The sequence below is a fragment of the Lynx rufus genome, unplaced genomic scaffold (genome assembly GCF_022079265.1).
Source record: "Lynx rufus isolate CCGP_SWC_20201006 ecotype Redwood Valley unplaced genomic scaffold, mLynRuf1.p SCAF_2, whole genome shotgun sequence".
In the NCBI taxonomy this organism is placed as follows: Eukaryota; Metazoa; Chordata; class Mammalia; order Carnivora; family Felidae; genus Lynx; species Lynx rufus.
Genome location: NW_025814834.1, coordinates 80306296 through 80326032, shown reverse-complemented (window position 1 = coordinate 80326032; position 19737 = coordinate 80306296). Strand labels below are relative to the sequence as shown.

The following is a 19737-nucleotide window of genomic DNA, read 5'->3' as shown; positions in this document are numbered from 1 at the left end:
TTCCTCTCTCTTTGTTGCTGAATATTTTCTTTTTTATTTTTCTGCCTTTTGTTCTCTTCAAAATCCCGTTGTCCAAATAATAATATTTTGGAGGATTAATCATCATGAAGTAACCATAACCACTGGAAAAATCATGTCCTTGTTTTTTTCTCACTTATATCAGAAAATAAGTTTGAATTCATAAGCCAATAGTGTTACCTTTCGGAGCCCTGTAAAAACATGAAATCTATATATCTGGGTGAGACTGTACCTTTGTGACTGTTAAATAAACATGTACACAAACTACACAAATACAAAATCAGTTCTCTTAACTTATTAAAGAGGAACAGCTAGCAAATGACTAAGAATTATTTTTTTTTAGTTTATTTATTTTTAGAGAGAGACAGCACAAGCAGGGGAAGCACAGAGGGAGAGGGAGAGAGAGGATCCCAAGCAGACTCTGCACCATCAACACAGAGCCCAATGTGGGGCTGGAACCCATGAACCTTGAGATCATGACCTGAGCCAAAATCAACAGTTGGACGTTTAACCAACTGAACCACCCATGCACCCCACAAATGACTAAGAATTATTTAGAACCATCCTAAACCAACCTAAATATCAATTTTTTTATGAATTAAATTGTAGTGATACTGACTTACCTCTGACTATAATTAAACAAACTAAACCAATAAACTATTCCCAGTGTACTAGTAGGTCTTTTACATTTTGGAGAAATTTGCTTTCAGGATATGGGAAGGCAGATAAAGGCAGTGGACGGAAAACTACTTGCACAGAGACCCATGAAGGACAGGAATTTATACATTAAGGAGAAAAAATATAAGCAGTAAGAAAGAAAAAAAAGATGGTAATGAATCAAGCAATGAAATAAATAATAGCATGGCTGTGAAAAGAAAGTAAGTATGTACCTCCCATTCTCCACTCATACTTTTCAAAGCATTCCTGAAGGCATGAACCACAGATTCCAAAAACAAACAAATAAACAAACAAAATCCAGTAGAGGGCATGGTCTGAATAGTGGAGTCACTGAGAAAAGCTGGTGATGATCCCAACAACTGAAACCAGGAAACGTGACTCAAGTAAGCCATTGTTCTGTAAGAGAGATGTGCAGAGATCAGACGGTGGGTAGAGTTGGAAATATTGGCTTCCTGTATAGATATTAACTTGTAAAAATATATTAGTTTTAAATGTTGATTTAATGAATATTCCAACATTAATATTCCAGCAGTTTGTGATTAAGAAGGAAGAAATCAAAGGAAACAAACAAACAAGAACCCCACAAAATCTTACCCATATTTTAAATTTACTATTGGGTGCTTGGGAGTGGGGGTTGGGAGGAGAATCGATCATCAAAAACCAAATTCTGTTAAAATAATTACCCAAAGAATTCCTTGAGAAAACAACAGAAACAACAAAAAAGAAGAATTGATATAGGTATTATATAATAAGTGGGCTATTTTCAAGTGATACATCAGCAACAATGTACACAGGTTGGAATAAAAAGAGCATTGGTACAGAGCAACCATTTTGGAGAATGTAGCTGATGAGAAAAGAAATATAAGGGAAGAGATACACGTGAGTCAATTTAGAGGATAAATCCTCAGAGTTAAATATGGAGGCTAAGAAAAGAAAGCCAAGATTTTCCTAGTAAATGTGTTATTTAGTAACTCTTATGGAAATGACCCTTTCTCCTATCATATTTCTGGGAAGCAGTATTTCTGCAGAGGTCCTAGGATAGCCCTATGGATATATATGACACATTTCCCCTTCTTTCCAAGTGTATAGGTAGCTTGTATTTATTTACAAATGAAAGCCACTTTTCTTGGCTAAATGAGCTTGAGAGTGAAAACTAAATTAGTAACTTTAGGTAGTAAAAAATAACCCAAGTGAGCCCTCAGATTTAGAAGCTTGCCAAAATTGAGGATGACTCTATTTTTAGGGTTTGGCTTTATTTTAATTCTCTGAAAATAAGCAATGAACATGTATGAAGCAACATATGTAAAGGTTATTTATCAAAAGCACTGTGTATACCAGTAAAAATTGGAAGTAATCCAGCTTCCCATCATTAAGGAACTGCTTAAATAGATTACTGTACATGCATGCCATGAGAAATACTATAAAACTATAAGAAAAAAAAGGCAAAGCACTTGAAGTATGGGTAAGAAAAGATCTTCAAGAGGTATAGTTAGGTGAAAATAGAAAAATACAGAGCAGTCTATAGTGTGCTACATTTTATGGAAGAAAGAGTGGAAATAATATATATCTGCATTTCCTTGGTCTTGCATAAAGACATTCTGGAAGAATACTCAGTAATTAATAATATGGTGACCTGCTGGTGACAGAAAAAAGTGGGGCTGATGAGGGTTAAAGTGATAGATAACCTTTTTACTGCACTTTGCATTATATATTTAATCATGTAAAAATACTCCCTATTCTATTTTGTTAAAGAAAACAAAATGAAAAATTAAATACAAACTTCAGTACACAGAGACTATTCAAAGGTATTATATTTTAAAATTTCATGGTTATTGTTTTCCTGGCACATTATCCTTCACTAAGAATATCACCGTTTACTTCTTGGTTTTGGTTCTCTAGATGGGTAGAGAACTACTACCCAACTCTACTGCTTTCAAATGTCTACTCACATTTTGGGGGTAGACACAGAAAGTTTATTCCATAAGCTGATGATGTTTCAAAGGAAGAAAGTGTTCTGATCTTAGTAAGTAACTACCTCTGCTGGAATAGAAATATTGGCCATGGTGAGACCCCGTTCTGAGTCCATTCTGCCAATTCAGGGAATTCAGCGAGAAGTAGCAACAATTGAGAACAAGGTACTTACTCTTAAAGGAAACCTCACAATTTTGCAAGCGTTATAGGTTCTATTTGTTGTTATCTACAACCTGTTTGTCATAGTTTTCTTAATTCCAATTATTTTCTAGTGAAAAAAACTGCAATGATTAATCAGGGGAAAAAATCCAGTATTTTAGACCCTTTATCACATCATGACTCCTTGTGCTTTCCCCCAACCCTTCTCTTCAGAAATCTTTGTTTATATATTTTCAAACAAGTATTGTTTTGAAAAGTGTAAATTCTTCACTTATCCTTGAAGAAATCATTTGAATCTTATTAGTTGTATAGTAGTCTTACATAGTTCTTATTTGGCATCCACCTATTTTTATGTCTTGCCTCTTGAGTGGTTTTCTTCCTTTGTCATCAGTGATCTGGCTAGTGACTTTTAGGACCTTATAACCTAAATTACTTGGGCTGGCTTCAAGGTTACTTCAGATGTCTGTTGTAGGAAAACGAAGTGGAATTTATGGTATGATACATAAAGCAATTTGTTTGCTTTGGCTGCAAGTAGCAGAAAACTGAACTAAAATTAGCTTAAGCAAATATATTGATTCACTTAAATAAAAAAGTCAGCTGTAGGGATGCATGACTACAGCCATGAGCCAAGGGTATGTGACATCATCAGAATTCCATCTGCCTTTCTCTATGATTTCCTGGACTCTGCTTCCTTCTTATGTCAGCTTTGCCATTAGGCTGCCTCATGAGGCAAAAATGGCTGCAGCTCTTCCAAGCCTCACCTCCATACCCTACCATTTATGCTAAGTTATGCTGCAGAAAAAAACAACTCCCACATTTCAATGTCTCACATCAACAAAAAAAAAGTATTTTTCATTTACTAGTCATTTCCATTATAGGTCAACTGTGGCTCTGTTTCACACAGTCCATATTCCAGGACCCAGGCTGATAGAGCAACCCTGATGTGGGACGCTGCCAGTACTATATGAGGGGGCAGGCATGGTGCAAACACTATGCGGGCACTTAAAGCTCCAACTTAGACATGCCACACACTACTTCTTCTTATATATCATTGACCGCAGTTAAGTTGTATGCCCTAATCTGAAGTCAGTGGGGGCTGGGAAATAGAATCCTATTTTATCTAAATGAACAGAAGTGCCTTTCCCCCGGCATTCCAAACTAAGTCTTGGGACTCATACTGATTAGACAAACTAAGGTTGCATGCTCAGTTGTTGAACTAATCATTGTACCAGAGGAACAGAAAGATGATTGGCTCCACCTGCGTCACATGACACACCATTGAAACTGGGGTTAAATTTTGCTTCCCTGGACCCAAAACCTCTCCAAAAACCTGGAGGTCCCTGTGGCAAGACAGGGGACATGGTTGCAGGGGATGAAACCTGGCACCCAGTATATAGATCATATTTAACAACGTTTATATCAAATTTCTTAAAGGTAATTCAATGATTACTAGAAACTAAAACAAAGGAGAATTATATCATACCATCTCTCCAAATCTGAAGTCATCCTGTCAGGGTTTGTCTCCCCAAATTGATAAAAAGAATATGGGTTTGGGGATTAGACAGACCTGTGTCTCTATGAGAAAGACCACTATATCTCTGTTACTTATTGGCTTTGCGATGGTGGATATGAAAAAATCCTCTCCTTAGCCTCATCTATAAAACAAATTAGTAATACTTAAAAGTGAGCACAATAAACAACATAATAATAATACTTAATAGTGCTATATTAAAAGAGACAATATATACAAAGTGAGAGAAAAACACAATGAGTGCCCCAAAAAATTGTTGTCTTCCCACCCAAGGCCTGATAGAAGGTGCTAATGAACTGCAAATGGTGGTCAAGGGAGTCTTCTTTTTTATTATTATTTTTAAAATTTATTTAAGAGAGTGCATGAGCAGGGAGAGGGACAGAGGGAGAGAGAGAGATAGAGATAGAGATAGAGAGAGATATAGAGAGAGAGATAGAGGGAGAGAGAGAGGGAGAGAGAGAGGGAGAGAGAGAGAATCTCAAGCAGGCTTCACATTCATCATGGAGCCTGACAGAGGGCTCAACCCCACAACCCTGGGATCATGACCTGGGCTGAAGTCCAGAGTCAGACACTCAACCGGCTGAGCCACCCAAGCACCCCAAGGGAGCCTTCTTTTAGCAAGGAAAAATTAACTAAATTTCATAAACAGTGCTTCAGCTGCCCTTTCTTAACCTAAACAAAACAAACAAAAAAACCACTCAGTGTTTTGCTGTTGATAATGCCATTCCATTAAAAAAAAGGGCAAAACTCACATTCTTTTTTCAAACTGAGATTGGAGACAAGACAGTGGAAGGAATTTAGAGACCTCTTTATCATTGATAATATATATTTATGAAAAGAAATAGAAATATATAAATGGTAAACCCACTGTTAAGCACATTCTTATATATCTGTCAGTATGCAATTTCCCCTAGAGAAGGTCATATGTCAATTATATTATGTATATGACTTGGTTTTAAGCGAAGCCTACTCATCTGCAATTATTATTTTACACATAGTGCTTAAAGATCATTAAATAAAGGGTGGAAGAACTTCAAGGCTTCAGAATGACTCTTAAGTTAATTATACATGGATATCTACTTAAACTTCACCAAGGACAGGCTGATGTGATTTCATCTTAATTGCTATTTGAAAACTGGCGCATATAATGTGTATGTATGTGAATCAGTGGTTTTTGTATTCTCTTTGTGGAGGATGCAGCAATGCAGCTAATAACTCCCTAATATCGGTTCAAGCCACGGGATGAATGGTCGCAAAGTCCAGGGAAAAATTATAATTACAGATTCATTCACCTTATGATCTGTCCATCCTGATTGTATAAAACTTTGTCCACCCATCCCCCACTGAACAGTATTCCCAAGGAAAAGTCCTATTTAGGACGAGGCACCGTAGATTAAAATGCGAATATTAAAGCAAATGAATTGCAGTGTCGGTTATATAATGAAGCCACTGTCACCTTGAAAGCTTCTCTTCCCACGTGAACACAAAGCAGAGAAATCAGCAGCTTTGGTAGCTGTGGCAACCGCACCGCCAAGCCTGGAGAGCGAACTGTGTCCTACGCAGGTTTTGTGCCCCTCTGGCGCTTTGTAGATTTTGCTAATGTTAAGGCCTCTCAGATTCTCAACTTGGTGCATTCACCCAGCTGGGAAAATTAGAGCTGTGATCAGGAGACAAAAGGAGGCTTGCTTTGTGTCTGACAAAGGTAGGAAAACACCCTTCAGTTGAAGCTCCTAATGACCACCCACAACAGCATCACAAATAGCAAATATTTATCATGCATATTCTTTGTTTAAATTCTGGGAAGAATGCAAAGCCAGTTTACTCGGGTTAGACAAACCACTGGATTAATTGCCCCCAAAGTCCGCAAATTTAAGGTGAATGTCAAAAAAATCTGCATGTCACGTAGACCCAGAAGTGTGTGCCATGGTGAAGAGTAATTACTAGACATTTGTTGAATATTCTAACCCAGTAGTGTAAGCATCATAATCCAGCTACACTTATATAATTGTTTTCTTCAACAGAACAAAACAGTGTTCACAAATGAACAAGTTTCACATTTATTTTTATCTTCTGTAGTTGTTTAAAATTTTTTATCTCTTTGTACATATTTCTTATATGAGAGTGATGAGTATGAGACAAAGTAAAGAAGAAATCGTCTTCCTGACTGCAGGGAACATCCCGATTTGTCAAACATTTACAGTTTACTTATGTCACCACTGATCAGGAAAGCAAAGCAGACACTTGCTGTGTCCCTGCAGCTGCAGTGAATGGGGAGCCTCACATTTATGCATGCATCACATGGACTGAGAGGGGCCCACAGTAGCCATCTTCCTTCATTCCCTATTAACAGTATCCCTAGATTTGGGGGAGCAGTGATGTGAATGTCTCAAAGATTACATTTCCCTTGCAGAAGATGGTGACCTTTCAATGGGTACCACTTCCAGAAAAGCTTTTCAAAATAGGCTGACCACCTACTCCACTTCTTTCCTCTTGACTGAGCTACTGCAGCATTTTGTATGTTTTCAAGTTGTGGACCAGACCTGAGGAACTGAAGAACGGAAAGCCACAAGGGGCCACTGTAGCAACTGTGAACTCCCTACCTCCTGACACCTCATTACATGAGAACGAGTATCTGTCATATTCAGGCCACCATAATCAGGTCTCTTATAAGTAGCCAAGTGTACCTCCTAACCTATACAGAATGAAATAACCATAGGAAGCTAAAAGGGTTAAATTATGTGTTACAGACTCTCAATTTGCTCTTAGAATTGAGATAGAAAAGGTTGTGGGATGAAGATTTAATTATTAAAGAAGATTTCACAGAGGAGATGTGAGTAGGCTAAAACTTGAGCAGAATGGGATTTATCTTAATAAAATGTAAGACGGCTTAAAGATAACAGGTGGCTGCAGAGAGGTTGGGGAGCACTACAGAGTTTAGACTGACTGGAGCACAGACGTCATGGCAAGCCTTGATGCACAAGAGCTTATTTGTTTGTTTGTTTTAATGTTTATGTATTTATTTTGGGGGGGGAGAGAGAGAGAGAGAGAGACAGAGAGACAGAGAGACAGAGAAAAAGAGAGAGAGAGAATCCCAAGCAGGCTCCATGCTCAGCAGAGGGCTTAATCCCACCAACCATGAGCTGAAAATCCAGAGTCAGAAGTTGAACCAACTGAGCCACCTGGTGCCCCAAGAACTTGTTTTATATTTGATGAGTAACCAAGAACAATTATGGTCATTGGAAAGTAACATAATGGAAGAAATATTTTAGGAAAAATAATGTGTTAGGAAGATGCGACAAAGAAGAAAGCAAAGGGGGAAGAGGAGAACATTCTAAAGGCAGTGACAACAATTCTGGAAGGAGGAGCTGCGATCTGGGCTACCGCAGTGGTGCTGGCAGGCAGTGTTGCTCAGGGACTGGATACACACCCAGAGGAAGTGATGTCGTCAGGGTCCAGCATTAATGGAGTGGGAGAAGCCACTGGCTTCAGAGGAATGTGGACAGAGAGTTCACCCGGAATTATGGAGAGACAGATAAATTAAGACGGAGGAATTTGCACCAAGATACATTTCCAAAAATGAGGTGAACCAACTGTGGTTGGAGTTTGCCCAAATAGAAGGAAGTCAAAACAGAGACAGAATTGCTTATGCTCTACTCCCAGAGTTCCTGGCAGCAGGATTCCCACTGATGCTAATAAAAGTAAATAATCCACATACAAATAAAGCAAATGGTAATCAGAGGTAGAATATCAAGTGGTCTAGTTATCCACACCTTGGAGAAAAGACAGGAAGAGTTTGGGAGGGTTCTCTTAGGCACATCAAGACGTACTGACAGAAATAATTCTAGTGATATATCAAAGGTTTGCCATGAGCCTGCACACCTGAGAAGCTGTCTGGGTCCTACTGGTACAGAAGTTCTCCCATCACAATTGACAGTCAGTTGAGGAATAAATGACATAGCTGCACATTCTCTCCACCTAGTCCACACCTCAACATCACTGCCTGGGGCTGGGAAAAGGCAGAAGTATACTCTGAATACCCTCTAAGAGGTGGGCTGCTCTTCCTCTTTCCCCAGGAGGACAGGCCCACCTAGCATAAGGAGAAGAGCAAGATGTCACCCATTGCTCTAGTAAACAGTGTTTAGTATAGGGAAACAAGCAAACAAACAAAAAGTAATGTAGAAAAGGGTTAGTAACAATATTTAAAAAATATGTCAAACATTTAGTAGTTTTGCCACTAAATCAATACTACATAAATGTTGAGGTAGCTAAAAAAAAAAAAATTAGAGTAATCTGAGATCTGCTCTTGCCCTATATCACAGAATTTTAATTGTCTGCAATGCCCATTATCAACAGAAAAACTAGATATCAGCTAAATCAAGCAGAAAGGGAAATGATTTATGTAAATATATACCAGCCATAAGGAGATCACAGCCTAAAACTTGCACTCTTAGTTGGACAAATAAGACAAAAAGAATGTCAGAAGTCATGCCCACATGCTAGTAGGTATAGAAAGAATATGCATCACTGAAGTCAGGAAGATTTAAAACAAGCAGGGGAGGGGCAAACAGAGGGGGAGAAAGAGAATCCCAAGCAGGCTCTGTGCTGTCAGTGCAGAGGCTGATGGGGGGCTCTAACTCAGGAACCATAAGATCATGACATCATGATCCAGGAGTTGGATGCCTAACCGACTGAGGCACCCAGGCTCGCCTCAAATTAAATTTTCATTAAATACAAAATAGTATAAAATGGAATATCATGAACTACATGCAGAACCCAAAGGCAATTCTAAAACCATGAAAGCCATTATTATTTGTAATAGCAGAATTCACTGCATATGTGTAAAGATTCTTCAGTCTGGATCATATCCATGTAAGAGACTCAAAAGAAAGCTATCCTTGGCTTTCAATCTTTTCTCACATTTCAGTCACTGAGTAACTGACTAGTGAAACTCCTCTCCCAGATGGCCCATGTGGGCTGGGTCAAACTTCATGTAGTCAAATATTAATTCCCTTGAGGCAATATGCAAATGAACCAAGTATATATGCAAGCCAAAGCCATAGTGAATAATTCCAGCCACATTTTTTTTTCTCAACTATGCCAAGTAAACTACCATAAAAATCTTCCATTCCATTAAAATTAGTGAGTTATTAATGGGTAGAACATCAGAAATATAAACAATTATTTTTGAAAATATATATTTAACTTCCTACTCTCAAATGCAATATAGTAACACAGACACAGACATACCCACACCACATCCACACCCCCACCACACACACACACACACACACACACACACCATTTAAAGGAATAATTCTAGTTGTATGAATATAAGTTACATGCCTAATCTGATCACAAGTTTCCTCTGAGCCGGAAGCACATTATACATACCATTTTCTGCGCTCACAGAAACTAGTTCATTTATGAATGCAAATCATTATCCACTAAAAAATTGATGAATTGTCAGTTTAAAAATATGCTAAATAATTTTCAAGTGATTAAAGGCAATTTTATTACAAGAAAATAAATAAAAGAATAATTCTAAAGTAATCAAGAAGAAATTTAAAATAAAAGTAAACAATGGGGAAACAAAAAAACCAAAGCAATACCAGAACTTTAACTGACTGTGCAGTTTATATTTTTAGTTTAACTTTTGAATTTGTAACACATTCACATAGTTCAACATATATATACATATGTATATATGTATGTATATATATATTTTTTTTAATTAAATGTCTACCCTGAAACATCTCGCCTCTCCTCTCTCGTGCCTTTTTCCATCTTCTCAGGATCTCTGGGTAATTTCCATTTCTCTTCTAGTTCCACTAAAATCCTGTGAGGTTAACAGGTAAAATAGAAAGGACAGAAACAGATGTACATGTGTAAACTCACCCATACACACATATATAAATTTAATACATGACATAGAGAACTTTTCAAATCAGGGGCAAGGATTGACTATTCAGTAAACAATCGCTGAGTCAGCTGGCCAAACATCTGGGAAAAAGTTGTTCTTATTTTACAGCATAGAAATGTGAACAAATAAATATATTCCAGGTGAATTAAAGATGTAAACCCTAAAACTATAACATTAGTAGCACTAAATATAGTATAACTTTTACCATCACCCCGAGGTTAGCAAGAATATCAAAAGCAAGCCAAGAAACATAGAAGGAAAGACCACCAATACTACTTAAAAATTTAAAACTTTTATTCAAGAAAACACTCTACAACAAAAGTTAAATGACAGAAAAGAAAAATATATATATATATTTGCAATGCATACAATAGGCAAAGTTTTAATCAAAATCTATAAGGAGTTCCTATTTCTATATTTATGTAAGAAAAAGAAAACAACACAATGGAAATATGAGCACAGGTTATAAGCAAGTCATTCACAGAAAAAGAAATACAATAAATATATTTAAAAAGATACTCAGCCTTACTAAGTATCAAAAAGTGTACATTAAGCCAAAAAGACACAAATATTTTACCCTTCAGATTGGTAAAAAAAATTAATGAGATATATGGAGTGTCAGTAAGAACAAGGAAATTTTGAGTCTTATACCTTGGAGGTATAAATAAATAAATAATATATTTACATATCTGTTAAGATGGAGCAAATTTATGTACCAGAATTCCCAGGAGGTTAAGAAGGCAGGCCAAACTGGCAAGAACCACACACCCCACTCACAGCGCCCCCCCCCCACCCCAAGAGTAGGAGTTGTCTAGAGCGATTGCACGACACTTTTACAGGGACTTCCAGACCAGGAGGAAGGTCAGGCAGAAGGCAGCTGGCCTTTGGCAAGCACTGAAGCAGAAGGAGAGCCAGCGAGAGGGCAGAAGACCAAGTAAGGAGTGGGGGGGAGATGATATCATTTATTATGACTTCTCTTTTCCTCAATGAGGTTTCAAAGCTCAGGAATTTGGAGTATGATTGGCTTTTTGGAGGAAAACACTGAAAGGGAATAAACTTTACATACAAATAAAGCATTGTAAAAGAAGTAAAGGGCTGATTCATGGGGCAGCTTTGAACTGCCACAAACTCTGGCATTGGAGTTTGGTCCAAGTTGAACTAGTCCCTTACAGGAAGGCAACTTCTAGTATTCAAATTAAAAAATAAGAATTAAGATAAAATAAGAAATATACTATGCATGTGTCTTGCATATGTGTGTGTATACATGCCTACTTAATTTAGCATGAATTATTAGTTTTTGTGTTTTGTGCATAAGTATATTTGCACTACTGAAAAGAAATCATTATTTGTTTTTACTCATGACTGGCCATCTATTTTTACTGACTGAATACTCTCAAGGAGCAAAGGGGTTATATCGTGCTGTCCTCGGAAAAGTATTTGCTCACAATCTGTTTGTGCTACCAATGGCTTTCCTTATTATTTTTATTCTTATTTGCATCAAATAAAACATACATGGTTTAATAGGCTTATTTAAACTATAAGGCTAGCCACTTTCCCCATACTTCTCCCCAAGAAACAGAAAGCAGTATCTTCCCTAAGCCCACTCCTTTTCCAAATCTTTCCCGGGAGCAACAAATTTTAATTCCCTTAACTGTTTTCTCTTCAATTTACCTTCACATTCACACATTTGGCTTCTATTTCTATATATTTTTTCAACATTAAACATCATCTATTGATTTCTTTCATAGAAAAAGAGGATTTAATTCTCTTAGATAACTACCCCAACTCATAGTTCCCCCATGTCCTTCTCAAAACAGATAACCACAATTTTTTTATTAAATGAAAATACTGTGATTATATTTGACAATTTAATTGAGATATAACTGACATATAACATTGTGTAAGTTTAAGGCATACTATGTGATGATTTGTTAAATGTATGTATTATAAAATGATTACCACAATAATATTAGTGAACATATCCATCACCTCACGTAACTACCATCTTTTTTGTTGTGGTGATGATTGAGAGAACATTGAAGATCTACTGTCTTAGCAACCGTCCAGTATATAATTCAGTATTGTTAACTATGGTCACCATGCTGTATGTTAGTTTCTCGAGAACCTATTCATCTTATAACTGGAAGTTTATATCCTTTGGCCAAGATCTACTCATTTTCCCCACCCCCAAACCCTTGGCAACCAGCAATCTGCTCTCTGTTTCTGAGTTCAGCTTTTTCAGATTCCACATATAAGTGAGGTCAAGCAGTATTTGTCTTTCTCTATCTGACTTATTTCACTTTGCATAATGCCCTCAAGCTTCATCCACATCGTTGCAAATGTCAGGATTTCCTTCTTTTTTATGGCTAATATTCTACTGTTTATATATAGATACCAGATTTTCTTTTTGCATGTCTTGGCTATTTTGAGGGACCTCCATACTGTTTTCTATAGTGGCTCCACCAGCTTACATTCCACCAATACTAATACAATCGTTCTCTTTCCTCTATTTCCTTGCCAACACTTGTTATTTCTTGTCTTTTTGAATAGTAACTCCGAAAGGTATGACGTGATATCTCATTGTCGTTATGATTTGCATTTCTCTGACAATTAGTGATGTTGAGCACCTTTTTGTGTGCCTACTAATGACTTGAATATCTTATTTGGAAAAATGTCTAATCAGGTCAATTGCCCATTTTTTAATAGGTTTTTTTTTTTTTTTTTTTTTGCTATTGGGTCATATGTATTCCTTTGGATATTAACCTCTTATCAGATAGGTGATCTGAAAATATTTTCTCCCATTCCATAGGTTTCTTTTTTACTTTGTTATTTCTTTTGCTGTGCAGAAGCTTTATAGTTTGAAATTGTCCCACTTGTGAATTTTTGCTTTTGTTACTTGTGCTTTTGGTAACATATCCAAAAAGTCATTGGCAAGACCAACGTTAGGGAGCTTTTTCCCTATCTTTTCTTCTAAGAGTTCTATGGTTTCATGTCTTATGTTAAGTCTTTAATCCACTTCAAGTTAATTTTTGATAGCGATCCAATCATTCTTTTGCATGTGGATATCCAGTTTTCCAGCACCATTTATGAAGAAATTATCCTTTCTCCACCTTCAGACCAATATTCCTGGTGAATATAGATGTAAAACTCTTCAACTAAATACTAGCAAACGAAACATAACAGTACATTAAAAGAATACATGTCATGATCAAGAGGGATACATTCTTGGGATGCAAGAATGGTTCAACATATGCAAACTGATAAACGTAATAAACCACACAAATAGAATCAAAGATAAAAATCATATTATAACCTCAATAGATGCAGAAAAAGCATATGACAAAATTCAATATCTTATGATAAAAATTTTCAAAAAGTAGGTATAGAAAATAAAAAACATTTTAGTATTATCAAGTAAACTATATATAAACACAACAAAACAAGACTAAATTTTAGTTTATAAGATGCATAATTACTCAAGAAAATCAAACATGAAAGTAATATACAATAAAATTAATGTACACATTTCCTCAGAGGGAAGGAGGGAATGTAGAAGGAATTTACCTCAACATAGTAAAAGCCATATATACAAGCTCACAACTAACATCTTACTCAATGGTGAAAGGTTGAAAGCTTTTCCTCCAAGATCAGGAACATGACAAGGATGTCCATTCTCACTATTTCCATTCATCATAGTAGTAGAAGTCTTAGCCAAAGTAATTAGGTCAAGAAAAAGGAATAAAAGGTACCCAAATTGAAAAGGAAGAAGTACAGTGGCCTCTATTTGCAAATGACATGATCTTATACACAAAAATTCGAAAAGATTCCACAAAAATCTTTTAGAACTAATAAACGCATTCAGTAAAGTTTCAGAATGCAAACCAACATAAAAAAAATTCTGAGTTTCTATAAAGTAATATTATAATACTAAGACAAAAAGTGTTTTGAGCTGAACCACATAGTATATTTTGATTACACATTCTTTCTTGCACAAACATTTGTTTTAACAGAGCTCATAACTGCCTCTGTTTCATATTGGCTACATTTATTTTATTTAAATTTTTACTGTAAAATATTCATATCTAGAGCGAATGACATGAGATATCAATATATAAAGCACATCTATATACACCACTACCCTGGCCAAGAAAAATATTACCTGTAGATCTCTTTTCCAAGCACTGTCCCTCCCTCTCTCAGAGAAAACTTACACATTAATTTTATTGTATATTATTTTCATGTTTTACTTTCCCAAGTGATTATGCATCTTACAAACTAAAGTTTAGTATTGTTTGGTTGTTTATGTATAATTTACTTGATAATACTAAACAATTTTCCAAAATATTTGTAGCAACTTACTTTGCCATCAGCAATATGTCTTTGTTCCTTCATATCCTTCCCAATATTTGAAATTGCCATATACATATGTTTTTTATATATTTATATTTAATATTATACATGTTTCTATTTATATTAATCTCTAAATTTATATAGAGACATATATTATATATATATGTTATCACTGGAATAGCGAAAATTATATATATATTTATTATATAATTATGTATCATATACACAATTTTTGGTGTTCCAATGATTATGTTGTGGTGTCTCACTGTCGTGTAATTTGCATTTTTTTGATCCAATAAGGTTAAGCACTTTGTATATGTTTACTGGCCTTTTGAACTTTCTCTTTGTGGATTGACAGTTTAAATCTTTTGCCTTTTTGGGGGGGAGGGGGAGGTTCTATTTTATTCTTGTTACTTCTTTTGTAGAAGTCCTTTTTGTATTCTTAGTTGTATTTTTTACAGATTATCTCACTACATGGATTGAATTTCACTTTATTTGTGGTGTCCTTAGTAAACTAAATTATTTATTCAGTATCATTCCAATACTCTATGATTGGCTTCTCTCCTTCTTATGCCTTTTTTCCCCTTTTCTTTCTTTTGTGCCCTTAAGAAACTGTTTCCTACTTTGAAATTCTGAAGATATTCTCCTATTTTATTTTCCAGAATATTAACTGTTTTGCCTGTCACATATTAAAATAAAATTTTATAATTGATTTTTATGTATGGTGATTTGTAAGTGTCTAGTTTCATTTTCCAAAATGGATATCCAACTGCCCCAGCACCTTTTGTTGAAAAAGCTATCCCTTCTACTCAGCTTTTCAGTGCCATCCTTTCTTTTTTCTTTTTAAAGATAAAAGCTCATATATCCTTGGGCCTATTTTTAGGTCCAGTAATTTGTTTTACTATCCTATTTGGGATACTTCTACCAATACTATACTCACTTAATAGATTTGTAAGTTTTGATATTTAACAGAATGTTTCCTATTATTTGTATTCTTTAAGTTGTCTTAGTTATTCTTGACCCTTTGCATTTCTATTCTATCAAAAAAATAAAATAAGATAAAAATTCAGATTTTGATTGGGTTTGTCTGAGTCTGTATTTCTGTTTGAAGAAAAGGATATTTTTAAAGACTGACATTCTAGATACGAAGATGATCGTAAGTACACAGCAATATAAACTCTCCAAAATGAAACACGAAGAATAAAACCACTAACATAGCTTAATATATATACTTTAATCTCTAAAGTATTGTGAAGGAAACAAATATTGAAGAAATATTTGCAGCAAAATTTCTAAATTTGATGAAAACTATAAATTCACAGATCCAAGAAGCTCAACAAACTCCATGCATCAGAAAGATGAAGAAAACTATTATAAGACTCATCATAATCAAATCCTTGAAAATCAAGGACAAAGAGGAAACTTTAAAAGCAGCCAAAGGAAAACAATGCATTACCTACAATAGAACAAAGATCAAGATGACAACAGATTTCCTTTTGGAAATGATGCAAGGTGGAAGACAGTGATGGACCACTAAAGAAATAATTGGCAATGTAGAATTCTTTATTCAGAAAAAAATAATTTTCAGCAAAGAAGACAAAGTAAAGATTTTTCAGGCTTCCAAAAACTAAAAATATTCAGTAACATTGAACTTACATTATAGAATATATGAAAAGAAGACCTTTAAGCAGATGAAAAATAATACCAGGAAAACACATAGATCTACACAAAGAAATGAAGAGCACCACAAAGGTAACTACACAGGTAAATATAGACTATGTTTATAAATATTTCTTTTATTTTATTTATATAAATCTCTAAAATATAATCAACTGTTTAAAGCAAAAATAATAATCAAGAAGTATGAGATTTTTTGGGGCGCCTGGGTGGCGCAGTCGGTTAAGCGTCCAACTTCAGCCAGGTCACGATCTCGCGGTCCGTGAGTTCGAGCCCCGCGTCAGGCTCTGGGCTGATGGCTCAGAGCCTGGAGCCTGTTTCCCATTCTGTGTCTCCCTCTCTCTCTGCCCCTCCCCCGTTCATGCTCTGTTTCTCTCTGTCCCAAAAATAAATAAACGTTGAAAAAAAAATTAAAAAAAAAAAAAAGAAGTATGAGATTTTTAACATATATAGAAATAAAAACATATGACAACAGTGCATAAAGGCCTGGAGGGAAGAAATAGAAGTACAACTTTGTTAGTTTATCATATTATTCATGAAGCAATACAATATCACTTAAAAGTAGGCTGTCGTAAGTTAAAGAGGTATGCTACAAGGCTTAAAGTACTTCTGAAATAACACCAAAAAAGTGTCTCTATTAAGCCAGCAGAAGAGATAAAATTAAATCATTTCTTTAATTCCAAAAAACGGCAGGAAAAGAGAAAAACAAACAAAAGAACAGATAGAATTTAAAAAAGCAAACAACAATATAGTTGAGTTAAATCCAACAAAAGAATCATCACATAAAATCTAATTACCTAAGATCTAAAACCTAAAGTACCCAAACACCCCCATTTAAAAGTAGAGTTTGTCATATTGGATAAGAATGTAAGACCTAACTGTAAGCTGCCTATAAGAAATTCACTTTTTTTTTTAATTTTTTTTTTCAACGTTTATTTATTTTTGGGACAGAGAGAGACAGAGCATGAAGGGCGGAGGGGCAGAGAGAGAGGGAGACACAGAATCGGAAACAGGCTCCAGGCTCTGAGCCATCAGCCCAGAGCCTGACGCGGGGCTCGAACTCACGGACCGCGAGATCGTGACCTGGCTGAAGTCGGAGGCTTAACCGACTGCGCTACCCAGGCGCCCCAAGAAATTCACTTTAAATATTAAAAACAAGAATAGGTTAAATGTATAAAGATGAGAAAAGATACACCATGATAACACTAACCAATTCCCTGATTAATTTCTCTTACTCTTCACCCCAGGACCCTGAAATTACATTCCAAATAAACTTTCATCCAAGCCTTCATTCAAGCTCCGCTTTGAGAGAAATCCAGGCTAGCTAGCCACTATTACTTTTTTTTATCTACTTTCTTAATTTCATCATTTTTAAAAGACCCATGTTCATAGAGTATGTACAAACCCTCTATTAGTTATCACACCAAAATAGAAATTAGAGTTTTCATTTTCTCTGAAATTTCTGAAAATTCTTTTTTTAAATCTCCAATTTTTTTTGTTAATAAGACTAGCCTAAGAGGCGGTGAGCAAATGACAAGCAGCACAGCACTGTTCTGGAAATGTTGTTTGTCTATTCTTCAGATCCTTGACATCATGGGCTTATAATTTGGTAATTAATGCACTTTTTCAGCTATAACAATGACAATTCCTTAAGACATTTGTGCTATTACCGCATCTTGACTTTATTATTAAGATGACCAACTTAATACCTGAATATCAAGGAATCATAATGCCTATTTTATTACCTATGAATAGAAGGGTCAGCTAAAGAAGATATATCAATAATTAACATCAGAAGGCATCACAGGGGCACCTGGGTGGCTCAGTCGTTTAAGTGGCCGACTTCGGCTCAGGTCATGATTTCACGGTGCGTGAGTTCGAGCCCGTGTCGGGCTCTGTGCTGACAGCTCGGAGCCTGGAGCCTGTTTCGGATTCTGTGTCTCCCTCTCTCTGACCCTCCCCCGTTCATGTTCTGTCTCTCTCTGTCTCAAAAATAAATAAACGTCAAAAAAAAAATAAAAAAAAGAATAAGGCATCATAAGTCCTTCATTTACTATTTATTCAATCAAACTGCATTGAACTTTTAAGGACCTGGTGTGGTTAGTTCTGTGAATTGTACATTGACACACTAGCTAGTAATGAAGGTCATGGTTGGAAGATTTTAATATTTTTCTATAAACCCTTAATCATGCTATTTTAAGGATATAATCCAGTGTTATACTCATTAAAATAGCCATATGTTTAAAGACCCTAAAATTAAGTAGAATTTTGTTTCCCAGTTACCCAAAATGAATAGTAGCAGACAAAACATACATGCACACAGCCAAATTCAACCCAACTGCCTTTGATGTTTCAAGGCCAAGATAAATTCACTCAGCTACTTGAAGCTAAGCCAGAACCACTTCCTTACTAAAATGGAGCTTTCCTTAAGCTACCAAGACCAGTTGAGAATCACCACAAGTTTGCTGAGACCCAAACTATTGATAAATCTTGTGTTGTTTAGAGTTGACTGTAGAATATATCACTGTAGAATGATTCACCATTATAAATAGAAATAAAATAACTAGTTGGATCTTTTTAAATAGATGGGTTGTAATAAAGATGACACAAAGAACTGTGGTCTGCTTTCCAAGTAATAGCTATAATAGTACAACTTTATAATCTTACAACTGGTATACAGTAGGTATAATCTTACAACTGCCTAACTATAAAAACCTATCACTAGGCAATGTTCTTTCAAAGTAGGATCAAAAGCCTGATATTTTGAAATGGTATGAATTTATCACTGAAAATACATGGGAGGGGGGGATTCTTCATGGTAAACTTCTGTATTGAGATAGAATATATATACGTTAAAGATCACTGTTTATATAATAAAGAGCACAGCTCAACAAATTTTTATGAATTCAACACACTCAGGTTACCATGTAAATTAAGACCAAAGCTATTATCGGCACCCCAGAAACCTCCCCCTGTCCTTTCTCAATCAGTCTCAATCATTATTCCTCGAAAGGTAACCAATTCTGACTTCATCACCATAGATTAGTGTTTTTGTTGAACTTTATATAAATGGAATCACACATTATCTTATAGTATGTACTCTTTTGAGTCTGGCATTTTTGCTCAACATTTTATCTGTGAGATTGATCCAAATTTTTACTTGTAGCTGTAGTTGGATCTTTCTTCAGTGTTTATTGTAAAGTATACCACAACTTACTGAAGAACATTTGGGTTATTTACATTCTGGAACTCTTGCAAATAATGATAATATAAACATTTTGTATATGTTTTTGGTGAACATATGTATGCATTTCTGTTAGGTGTATACCTAAGATTGGAATTTCTGTGACATGAGGTTTACGTGTATTTAATTTCAGTAGATACTGCAAGTTGTTTTCCACAGCAGGGGTACCAATTTACATTCCCCCAGCAG

The 19737-nt window shown here is 35.6% G+C and overlaps 1 pseudogene; it reads left to right on the top strand.

Annotated features, from left to right (window-relative positions):
* Positions 1 to 2756: 2756 nt before the first annotated feature.
* Positions 2757 to 19737, top strand: part of LOC124514211 (protein SCO2 homolog, mitochondrial-like) — a 29625-nt pseudogene continuing 12644 nt past the window's right edge.